The sequence below is a fragment of the Gymnoscopelus braueri genome (assembly GCF_963280865.1).
Source record: "Gymnoscopelus braueri genome assembly, chromosome: 14".
Lineage (NCBI taxonomy): Eukaryota > Metazoa > Chordata > Actinopteri > Myctophiformes > Myctophidae > Gymnoscopelus > Gymnoscopelus braueri.
In genome coordinates this window covers 29,698,605-29,711,104 of record NC_137619.1, presented here as the reverse complement: position 1 = coordinate 29,711,104, position 12,500 = coordinate 29,698,605, and the positions used below count along the sequence as shown (strand labels likewise).

At 43.1% G+C, this 12,500-nt stretch overlaps 1 protein-coding gene across 2 annotated transcripts in view; it reads right to left on the bottom strand.

Moving 5' to 3' along the window:
- Positions 1–12,500, bottom strand: part of LOC308101046 (serine protease HTRA1A-like) — a 39,557-nt gene that overhangs the window by 13,866 nt on the left and 13,191 nt on the right. The gene's annotated exons all lie outside the window — the stretch shown is intronic.

The window sequence follows — 12,500 nt, the reverse complement described above, 5'->3', positions numbered from 1 at the left end:
TCTGTATTTGACTGGGCCACACAAAGAATCTAATTCCTACACTGTGTGTAATATAGCAGCTGACTCCTCTACATTTTGAATCATCCTAGCCTTGCTAACTATTGTTCAACTAACTCCATCAACGTCAATTCACTACACAAATATGCAGTTAGCAAAAGGAAGATATTGTTGCTGCCGGGCAGAAACCTCATATCTCCATAGTTTTTTTCCGTAAATTAACGCGCCCTTCTTGATCATGCTACAGTGTCACACAAGAGCATCAAAAGTAGCAGATCTACGAGCTTGTGTATCTGCTACTTTAGCTATTTTTGAATTTTAATCCTGAAAAGTAACAGTTTTGGACATCCTCCACCCGACAGAGACGATATTTAGCTCAGGGGTCACAACACAGCACAGTCTGTAAACAAAGCAGCAATATAATACAACATGAATGAAGTCATAGCATTGGTTGGCCGGTTGGCCTAACAATGGACTAGCCAATCGCAGAGCAATTGTCGCTCCAGGCTATGGGATATAGTCAATCCTCAGTTGGCCATAACAACTAACTAGCCAATCCCAAATCAATTGTCCCTCCTGGCCATGTGATATAGTGAGTGGTGTATAAGTCTCCATTATGTATCCATTTCCAATACACAGATTTCTGCCTCCTTGCCTCCTCCGTCCTCCAGCATTGCAGTGTTACAATGAAACTGGTGACCTGCCAAAATATGTGACCATCTTGTGGACTTCACAAAACGTCAATGTCCTAACATAAATCACTGCTGTTTGTTTATTAACAGAGTATATAGGTTTAATTCTGTTAATAAACAAACAGCACTGTTTATATATTCTCACATTGACATTAGAACATTTTTAGAGCAATTTTAAAGCATGTATCGCTACAGGTCATCTTGCCATTACAGATTTCTGAGAAGTGTATTGTCTATTGTCAATATTTTGAAGATAGAAAATACGTATTAATATGTAATAAAATATGTTTATTTTATTTAGATACATTAATTGGCACTGGTATTTTGTATTTTAATTTTTATATCTGTACAGTATTTTGTAGCAAGTTAAAATTGTTATGTATTCTTGCCCATCTCTGGGTCCAGCCATATGCTAGTTTTCACCTAGCCTTGTTTAGATAAGAGAAGTGGGCCACCTCATTTAAGGAGGAAGGAGTAAACAACTTTGCTCGCTCTCTGCCTTTCAGAAAAACAGTAATTGCGAGCATGTTTGGTACGTGAGCAGAAACACTCTGGAATTTGCTTTTCATGTTGTTGTTTATATCACAGAGCTAACTTGTGATTCAATCTGCTGCACAGAGAGATTTTGTCACACACAAGTCACCAGGATAGGAGGCAAAGAGACAGAGAGATATACAGATAAGCAGGCAGGCCGAGGAGAAGGACACAGGCAGGGAGTAAGACAGATGTAGGCGGGCAGGGAAATGCCCTGTAGGAGTTGCCATAGCAGTCTGCCATTGTTTAATGTTACGGCCGTGGTCGTTTGGAAGCTCGTTTAAAAGCCATTACACTAACTACTGCTTTATGACCTCAAGTCCAGGTGCAAACTCGGCAGCACTCAAGCTGCGATGGTGAACTATTAGTTTCTGAGGCACAGAACGCCATATATGCACCCACTGTATACACATGCCCGTGACAATGGGCTGTAAATGAAGACCCATACACCTGGTATTAGTTAACTATACAAGCACAGGATTTCAACACACACAGAGAAAGAGCTCTACTGTAATCATTTGGCCTCTCCTGCTCCTCTCTCCCACAGGGGACTTCAGAGCCGGGAATGTGATATCATAAAAACTAACACGCCAAATTCATACGTACACTGCAGTATAGAGAGAGAGAGAGAGAGAAGAGAGAGAGAGAGAGAGAGAGAGAGAGAGAGAGAGAGAGGGTGCTAGTGTGTATAACTTGTGAACTTATGCCCTCAAGGATTGGCTACAGTAGATAAAGTGAGACAGGATTGAGCATGTCCACATCACTTAACATCAGCTCTAGGGATCAGGCTGAGGGATGGGAGACATGGGGTTTGTGTGTGTGCGTGCGTGTGTGTATGTATAATCTGTCTTTGTATGTGTGTGTGTGTGTGTGTGTGTGTGTGTGTGTGTGTGTGTGTGTGTGTGTGTGTGTGTGTGTGTGTGTGTGTGTGTGTGTGTGTGTGCATGTCGTGTGTGTGCGTGAGCGTGAGCGTGTGCGTGTGCGTGTGTGTGTGTGTGTGTGTGCGTGTGCCTGTGTGTGTGTGTGTCTCTCTCTCTGCATGCATACTGTATGTGTGTGCAAGTGTGTCTAACACTGTAGCATGCAATTTTGTGTGAAATAAAATCAGACAATGAAAACAGAGACATACCATACATATACATAGATGTTTCAACAGTGACTTCACAGCACTGACTCATACAGCTGCACTCTAAAGTAAATATTAATTCGGAAAAGCGATACACATGGCAAACTGCTTCACGGAAGTGGGCGCTAATCAAAGCCACTGCGAGCAAAGAAGCTGACGTTTTCACTGCAATGAGAGATCGTTTAGCAACGTAGTACTGAAGGTAACATCTAAATATTCCAACCGCAATGGGGTCACCGTATCCTTATTGACATTGCTACGGAAACCAATATGGCTTCCATGTGTTGTTGTTGAAGGTCTTGGGATGTCTAAGAGCAAACACATGTGTCAGTTGCGTCTGAGCGTTTCCCTCAGGGCAGCGGCACTTTAGAGTGAGCCAAGGGGAAGACTGGAGGGCATCTGGGGTCTGGGTAGGTCGGCTGCTCTGAAGTCCATGGGTCACAGTGATGACAGGAGACGTGGTCGTGTCGTGTGGGGTGTTTGGGTTTTCCAATGCAGCCTATGGCTCTGTCTGCTGAAGTCAAGGGGGCCTGCCATCAGAACAGCAAAATCCTCAGTGTTCTCTTGACTGAGTCTATTTTTACCACTCTGTAGTCTGTACTGTATTTTCTGCACCACACCTGCAGGCTTTATTTAAGTGGGGAATGGGGGCTATATACCTGCAGGTTCACAAAAATGATGTGGGAAAGGTAATAGATAACAGAACAACAAAGAACTCCTAGGGAAGCCCTTGGTTCTGTTCAAATAAGGGAACATACATGTACTTGTAGTTGTCATGTGGGGCTCTGTGACAGAAACTGCTCCGTCCCTCCCACCAGTACCGCGGGAAGTAGGGGTGCTGGGGGTGCGGCCGCCCCCCCTCCCCCCAGGTACCGCACCCCCTACCGCCCCCCCATCATTTTTTTTCTTCTTTTTTCATAAATCGGTAAAATCAGGCAAAAATAAGAATTAAATAACATAACTCTAACCTAACCCTAATCCTAACCCTAAAACCGAAATAAAGAAACCAAAAACTGGGAAAAAAACGAACCCAATCCGCCCAGAACCCTAACCTAAAAGGTCTTCCCGCGGCTATGCCTCCCACACCAAAACACAAACATTTGTTCGCTACAAAACCACAATAAACATCTGCAATCTCCTTGGGGTCCTCTTATCAGCCTTGTGGTACGTAAACACTATGATCACTATCGTTTTCGCAGAAATAATATCTCACAATTAGTGAAATATTTTTGTTAATTATTGAGGCTTACAGTGTGTTTTCAAATGAGCATTTTGAGCATTCATCTTGTCTTGGCATATCGAACATATCAAAGTGACGTCAGCCGCCAAGTAAGACCAGAACCGCCAATGCCGCCGGGCTGCATTCTGCTGAACCAGCTTGGAAAACATCTTCATACGTAGATCCAAAGAGAACAAGGCTTAGCAGTACCCGATAGGGCCAAAGGAGGAGGGACACTCAGCAGGCTTTCCTTGGCTGTCTTCCCAACACGCTGCATCCACAGACATGGGAACCATTTCAGTTACATGGAGGGCTGATGGAGACAGCATGGGACAGAGGGAGGAGGATGTGATTCATTTCCCTTCTGCCTGTCTCTGAAGGACGCCATGCAGCGTCTTTCCACAGGCAATGGAGCATGTCCTCTGCATCTTCTCACACGTGAGCGCCTGTGCACACCCACACATGCCCGTTCTCACAGTAGTCGTGCCCACACAACAAACACACGCAAATAAAATTCACACCAAGACACATGAGTGCATACAAGCAAGCACACATGCACAGTCGCTCAAGTGAACACAAAAACATATACGTTATTATTATAATGAATCATCTGAATACCTGTTCATGATTTTATAGTAATTCTGTATTCTTGACCCCTTACCTATTAAGGGACAGATCTTACCACTAATAAACAAAAAAAATAAACCAATATGCAGAGACACACATGATCTGGACACACTCGGGTATGCATGCATGCACAGAGACACATACAGAGTCCAATAATAGCCCTAGCCAAACCAGCATGAGGCCAGATACCCAGAGGGACTGGTCTGTGAGACAGACGGCATTGAGACTTAACGTTAGCTAATGGCTAATGCAGGGACAAACCGTTTCATTGTAACAGATGGGAAACACGAGCTCTGATTTTACTGCTACACTGCTGGAGTAGTCAAACTGACTTTAACCACTTAAACCCTATATACTTAGTTGTTGTTTTTTCTTTTCTTTTTGTTTTTAATACTTAGTTGACCGGTGTCCCCCAGGGCTCTATCCTTGATCCACTCCTTTTTTCCCTCTACACCAAGTCTCTTCGCCAGAAATGACAAGCTCACAGCGAGTGTGCGTTGTGAGCTTGTAGATCTGCTAATTTCGCTGAGTGTTTGGCCGAGAATAGGGACACTAGCGTTCATGTGGTTAAGTAAAGAAAATGGTTCATAGATTAAAGATACATTGTGCAGAGCCATACCTGTTTTTGAGGCTAAATGTGCTACTTTGAGTGATGAAATAGGTAAAAAAAAAAAAAAAAAAAACAGCATAATGATTTTTTTAAGCTGCAGTGTAAACAGTTTCCACTCTGCCTTAACCCAAGGTTACTGCACTGTATGACAGGCAATGAAATTATCTGGAATGGCTTTAAAAGAACGCTCAAACTACCTCATTCCAATCCAAAGTGATTGCTGCCAAGGCAATGTGAGAGCTTTAAAGTGGATGCAAGTGCTTCCAAGTCGGCACAAGAGATTTAATAACAAGTGCTTTACCATTTTTAAGTCAAATCTTTCATGGCAAATATTATTTTATAACCATGCATACTGATACTATACTTCATAATGTGATTTCTGTCCAGCGACACCTGAAAGGTAATTTTAGAAATCCAACTCAATCGCTTAGACTGTCTTTTAGCCTGAAACAACATGTTCTGGGTCCAACACATAACCATGGGCATATTTTAGATTGAGCATTTTCCTTGAGTGTCACGATGGACCAGACACTGCATGCTCAAAGTTTTTACCAAAACACTGCCTCACAATTGTTGGAAGTGATTGCCCCTTACTTGAATCTATCCTTGATTATTTGGAGATTGCTTGTGTTTAGCCTCTTCTCAAAAAACCTGGTCTTGACCCAACCATTTGCAACAATTATAGGCCAATTTCTAAATTGCCATTCATTAAAAGAATTCTGGAAAATACTGTAGTCTCGTTACAGCTCTGGCAGCCGTGAAAGACAATAATGTTGTTGACAGCATCACAGCACAGAGACTGCACTTATTAGAGTCAAAAATTATCATTTAAATAATGCTGACACTGGAGATGGTTCCTTGTTTGTTGTTTTGTTGGACTTGAGTGAAGCATTTGACACCATTGATCAAAATATTGTTATCAATAGATTATGGTGGTGGGTTGGCTCAGAAATCGTCTCAAGAATATCCAGGATTAGATCAATTTAGAGTTTTAAAGACACCAAAATCATTGTACAGTACATGCTTTTATTTCTTCAGGCTTTGACCATTGCAAAGGTGTTTTAACACGTCTTAAGCTAAAACACTCAATAGGCTACAAATACAGCTCTAAAACCAGGAGAAGATAGCATACTCCTATTTGAATTTCCTTTAACTAATTACCTGTTTGTTTTGGGATTGATAATAAGATTTGACTGAATACTTTCAAGGCACTTCATGGCTTGGCCCCTAATTATGTTTTTGAGTAATTACCCCTTATGAGCCTGTGCCCAATCTGAGGTCCTCGTGCAGGAACCTGCTGGTTATTCCTGAGTCAAGACTGAAGACAAAGGGTGACTGTGCGTTGGCTCCTTGACATCCTGGCTGAGCAGCTCAGGCTTGCTAAATCACTGTCAATCACATGCCAATCAAATATCCCACTACATTGCCTGAATTTCAGTTACGTGAAAACTGGGTTTTTACTTATACCAAAAGGCCTTTCCATTGTTACAATTTTGTTGTACACTGCACTTTGTATACACAATTACACAATACACATCATCATGTTGTTTGATTTGATTTGATCATTTCTTCAGTTTTATGTAAATGCTCGATAAATAAAGTGCATTATTATTATTCAAGATCGTGTGGGCTTCAGCACTCCCAAGGCACTGAGTGCTTGCAGTCAGATTGAATCCTTTGAGGTGAATGTCAGAAAAAGGTGCAAATAACCAGGCTCTCAAACCTGAGGCCTGACTGCTGTATCTTTATCATACCACTGCCACATCACATTTGTGCATTTATTAGCTCATTAGTTCACGGCAGCCTAATTTATACTTTGTTGTACGACCGCACCGCTTGCTGAAAATAACACATTTTCAACTGAATAAATTAGTCATTAGTCTGCTTTCCAGACATATGGAGCCATTTTCCAGGCCTTGACCACATCTGTGTCACTCTCTCTCTCTCTCTCTCTCTCTCTCTCACACACACACACACACACACACACACACACACACACACACACACACACACACACACACACACACACACACACACACACACACACACACACACACACACACACACACACACACACACACACACACACACACACACAGACCCGCTTTCTCCCCTCTCGTTCACTTCTCATTCTCTCTGAACTCCTCTTCCCCCACAACCCTCTCTTCCCCTCTCTCTCAGGGAATGGGTGAGTGCAGCACATTTTCCCCTTCCCTTCTCCTCTGAAGTTCCAGCTGCTGTAGACGGAGTAATGTGTTCCCCAGAGGCTGGTGGGGTAGACCACAGCCCAGGGAAACGGACCGGGCCCGCCACCAATAAACTCCACATTCTCACACACAGAGGAACAGAGACAGGAGGAAAAAGGAGGAACCGGGCACATCCAGGGAAAAAAAAGTCAACTTCCAAGGTTTTCGGTCGTGAACATATACGATTGATTATTGATTATCCCAAGGCCCCTGGCTGGCTGGCTGGCTGGCTGGCTGCGCTAACTGTGACAGACGGTAGTGACCTAGTTTTTAACGTGCTGCACCCCGCGAGGCATGAATGGAGACAAATTTGAGACAAATAGAAGGGGAGGATGTGGAGGGAGAGAGGGAGAGAAATTGGGGTGGGTAGGGCTGATGAGGAACATACCATTTGGTTCAGGAATTTATGAATTCGCATACGGTATTCCTATGGCAAACAAACTGACAAAATGGCTTATTTGTGATATGTGAAAACCTTTCTCCCAGTACTCTTAACCAGAAAAACAAAACTCGCGTCCACGAGCCTGTAACAATATACAGTCTGGAATCTGTGTTTGTGGACTCACTCATATGAGGGTTGTTTGGACTTTTGAATGCAATTGAGCTTTAGAGGTTAGAGCTAAGAGACACATAACTAAGTCCTTTAGGGTGAGGCTGAAATAGTCGCTCTTCGCGCGAAGAACAGGAATACAACAATTTCCTACATGCTAATGGTGCTGTTAGTTCTAAAACGGAAAACGACAATCATCCTTGGTGCCATCTCTAATTTCAGCACTTCCATTTTGCTCTCTAAGGAGCTGTTCACTGATGGTTTGTCACAGGGCTTTTTTTGACGCAAAGTCTGAGTATTAATTTAACTGAGAGTGAAAATGGGCCGGTAGGGTCTGTGTAGCTGTGGTATCAGCTAAACTCATTTGAATTTGTTCCACTCACATGTGCCTTCTCTCTTGGTCCACTTAAAGCCTTTTTCTTACCTTTATCTGATGTTATTATATCCTAGAACGAGTGGTACTCGTTTTCATAACTCCGTCCCGAGGCCACCGCAGCTAAAAACGTGAGCGGATGGTCCTTGCGCAAAATCGCGTATTTTCATCAATTGAAAAATTTCATCAAATTTTGTTGTTGTTGATTATCTGACATTCATAATGACAGAAACCTTGCCACAGTGTTTTTGTCTCAAATGGGCCGCCGAAGTGTTTACAAGCGGACTTGGATGAAATCACGGGTGGGCGCATCTAACACAAACACTGTGGTTTTCTGTTTTCTGTGGTTTTCTGTCAATATGAACATCTGATATTTACAAATAAATTGATTTTCGAGCGATAAAAATACGCGATTTAGCACAAGGACCATCTTTCACGTTTTAGCTGCGATGGACTCGGGGTGGAGTTTTCAACTGTACCACTCGTTCTAGGATATAATAACATCGGATAAAGGTAAGAAAAAGGCTAGTCCGGAATTCTCCTTTAAGAGTGAATCAATATTAAAACAGTAAAATCCTCATCCTTTTGTAACTCTGAGAAGGTACAAATACGACCAAACAAATGGACCCATTTGTAAGCTCTCAGAGTTAAATTAACCCTGAGGATCATGTTACTGTGCAGTAAGTCTTCACTCATACAAACTGTTCTTTACAGTATAGAGGGGAAACGTTTCAAAGCTTAAATGTGGAGGTATTTGTGTTTAAGTAGAGAGACCAGATGCCCTGGGGCTGCAGGTTTTGATGACTGTATTTTCCCTCCTGCTTCACATCAGAAATGGCAACTTTCACTATCCATGTCGGCCTCTCATTATCTCTCTCTCTCACGCCATCCTCTAATTTAACATGCATTGATTCTCACCAGCCAACAATTATCGCACTTGCATGCATGCGGGCGCACGCGCACACACACACACACACACACACACACACACACACACACACACACACACACACACACACACACACACACACACACACACACACACACACACACACACACACACACACACACACACAGACGCCTGCTCTTGCACTCACTCACTCTCTCTCTCTCTCTCACACACACACGCGCAGTACATACATGAATCGAGATGCCAGTACCGTACCATTTGACTCATGAGGCCCTTCCCAAGGGAACAGAGCTCTTCAGGGGGTGGGGCATGGAACTAGGGGCCTGTTCCCAAAAGGCGCGATGACTAAGATCTCAAACAGCCTTTTGGACCTGCGTCAAAACCATAACCACCAAAACCACCAACGCCTGATGGTGGTGGTGGTGGTGTTAGTGGTTTTTGTACTTACAGGTCCTCTGAAGATGCTGAATGTATTGTGAACCAACGTGGCATACGTCACTGACAGGATGACTATATTCACTACCCTTCCTCATATAGTAGAGGAAAAGCAGGTAAATGTCTCACTTGTACTGCTTGTGTTTGCTATTACCCAAACAAAGATTTTACGATAGGAATGTTAGATAACATCTGCCATTTTGTGTCATAAAAGGAGGGGTTATTTGTCACAAAAGCTTCCACAACAGAAAGCATTCTCTTAGTGTTTGATACTGTCAGTACCACGGTGTCTGTCTGCTCACTCAACAACCACAGTTTGGAGTCACAGATTGCCGTTGAGCCGTTCGTACTCAGCCTGTTTGATGCAAACAAGGAAGAAAGACTCGAAATCAATAGTGGCATGTCATCAATGGCTCCGCCGGCTTTGTTGTTCTGTACTCAACAAAAACAGAGCTACTCTCAACGCTCTTGTCAGCACTTGTGTCGTGTGGGAAGCTTACACTGTACAGGCTGAACACAAAAACTATTTCTCCTCCACTTGCATCGTGTCACTGTCAAGAGAGTCTATTCAGCTGTGTTGCTCAGCCATGAGAACGAGCCCTGCCATGCACTCTGCAACTCTGCTTCGAGTCCTACCCCACAGCCCTTGGCTTTGAACGACAGCCAGGCATTCCTTCGTACATACGACTGTCATGATGGCTGGCTGTGATTCATGATTAATGCATATCTCCCTGGCACAGAAATAAAGAAAGAGACAGACAGACAGACAGACAGACAGACAGACAGACAGACAGACAGACAGATAGACAGACAGACAGACAGACAGACAGACAGACAGACAGACAGACAGACAGACAGACAGACAGACAGACAGACAGACAGACAGACAGACAGACAGACAGACAGACAGACAGACAGACAGACAGACAGACAGACAGACAGACAGATCTGTAGATGACTAGATAGAATTCACCCTCCCCAGTTCTCCAGACAGATGACAGTGATTGCTGCGTGCACAATATATCACAACCTTTATTTCTAGGCCTACTACATTAATTCTGATAACTGTCTTGTTAACATTTAAATGGGATGACTTGATGTGAGAATCACAAATCATCGTGACATTCAGACCGACAGCTAATATCATAGACAGACAGACACAGACAGAAAAGAGTTTTGCATCAGTGAAGTTTTGCATCAGTGTAAAACAAAAACAAAACCGATTTTCAAGCCCGCCTCTCTGACATTAACGAGCAACATCTGTCTCTTTGAAGATGTTCTTCTAAATTAAGCAGGGTACAAGTACTCATCTGTCGGTAATAAGTAATCGTGTTTTCGGCTTAGCATCGTAGACGTGATTTAATATTTCCGGTCCTCTGATCTTGCGTTGTGTCTGTGAGCGCCAACAGGAAGGTTCCGAAAGCCAAACACACTGTTTTGTTTACCAGGGTCATCTGGATCCTTCTGGCACTGGCAGAGGTCTGACGCTCTGACGAAATCACGCCTGCAGGGTGTATTTGTCAGACACCTTTCATGCCAACACATGTAGCCTAATGCCTATAACTCACAAAGCCTTTATTGGAGAGTTGCATAACACCAAGTTACGATATTTGTTTTGTACTTTTTGCTCTGATACACTAGCACGCAGAGCTGTGATTTATCAAGAGCTTCTGAGGTATTAAGACACCCTTGACTTTGGTGTTGAGACTCACACCTTTCCACAGCATTGGTTCTCAACCCAAGGGTTAGAATGTGCCAGTTGGCCAAAATGGAAAGAGTGGCGTGGGGACATATCATGATAAGTTTCTGTGGGGTTTGAGGTCGAAAACTGCCAGAAACCAGGGGAAATTAAGTTAAAAGAGAGAAGGGAAAATTAAGAAGGAAGAAAGGACAGAGAGTTAGAGAAAGAGGGGAAAGCGAAGAGAGTACAGTAGGACAGAGAAGGAAATGAGCCCACCCCGACATGGCTGGTTCTCGGTTCCCGGCAGCAGCCAGTGGTTAGAAGTTAATCTGAGGCGTGGGTGTTCAGCCACTCTCGATGTCACTCTCACAAACGCTTTATAGGCACAGCATCAGTTAGAGCGGTAGCCGACACGAGAGGGCTTCTGTCTACGAAGCCACCACACTCCACCTCTATCCTGCAATTAATGCCTCCTGAAATATTCACGATCCATACAGTTTCCATTTGAAACGATTGAAGCATAACATTTATAGAAGCCCAGAGCGACTTGGGTCCAATGTTGGATTGCCAGGCTGTACAGTAGTTATTTTCCTATACCTCGAAGATACTTTCACTGTAAAAGTGAAGACATGCATTGCAGTTTTTGTGAAACTTTTTAATTGAGGCCTTCAACTGCTTTTTGCTGCAGACATCACACTTTACCAATATGAAAAGCCAACCCAGGATACCAAAATTGGCTTTGGAGATTTTTTTGCTAATCGTTTTCCCTACAGTCATTAGAACCACAAGAAGTTGTATATCGGTTTGACTCAAAACCGATAAATACATGAGTTGGTCTCTTTCACACCTAGGCACGTGTAGCTATTCCATTAATGTTTTGTTGTGCAAAGCAGCTTGTGGCATTTCCAGTTAGCGCCCACAAGACATAATTGCAATGGTGACAGTTTTCCAACCATGGCTCGAGACTAGAGCCAGATGGATATCGGTTTGGCCGATATTTAGGCCATCATTTCTTTTTCGTGACATCGGTATTGGCTATTATGCAGCCGACGTGTCACGATCTTAAACCACTTTCACCCTGGAGGCTCTATTTTGGGCATGTCAGCAAACAATTTCAAAAATGTTCAAAGATCTACAAGCTCATAACATGCATGTTAATTCGCAAGATGTTGCAAGCTTGTAGATCTACTTTATTTATTTTTTTAATAGGGCTTCAGTGATTAAATAAAATAAAGTCCGGTCTATGAGTGAAATCAAGTTGTTTTTCAAAATATCGTCCAGAACATCATTAATCGGTGGTCTAGGACACTCTACAAAATATCTACATCAAAACGTTGTGAGTGTCTAGAGGGTGGATCTGAAATATTTAAAAAATGATTTTCAAAATAGCAAAAAAGGGCAGAAACGTTTAGGCATAAGGGGTAAGGCCTTATGCCTAAACTCACCCAGGACTCGTGCTGCGCTGCGAGCTTGTACATCTGCTAATTTTGAACATTTTAG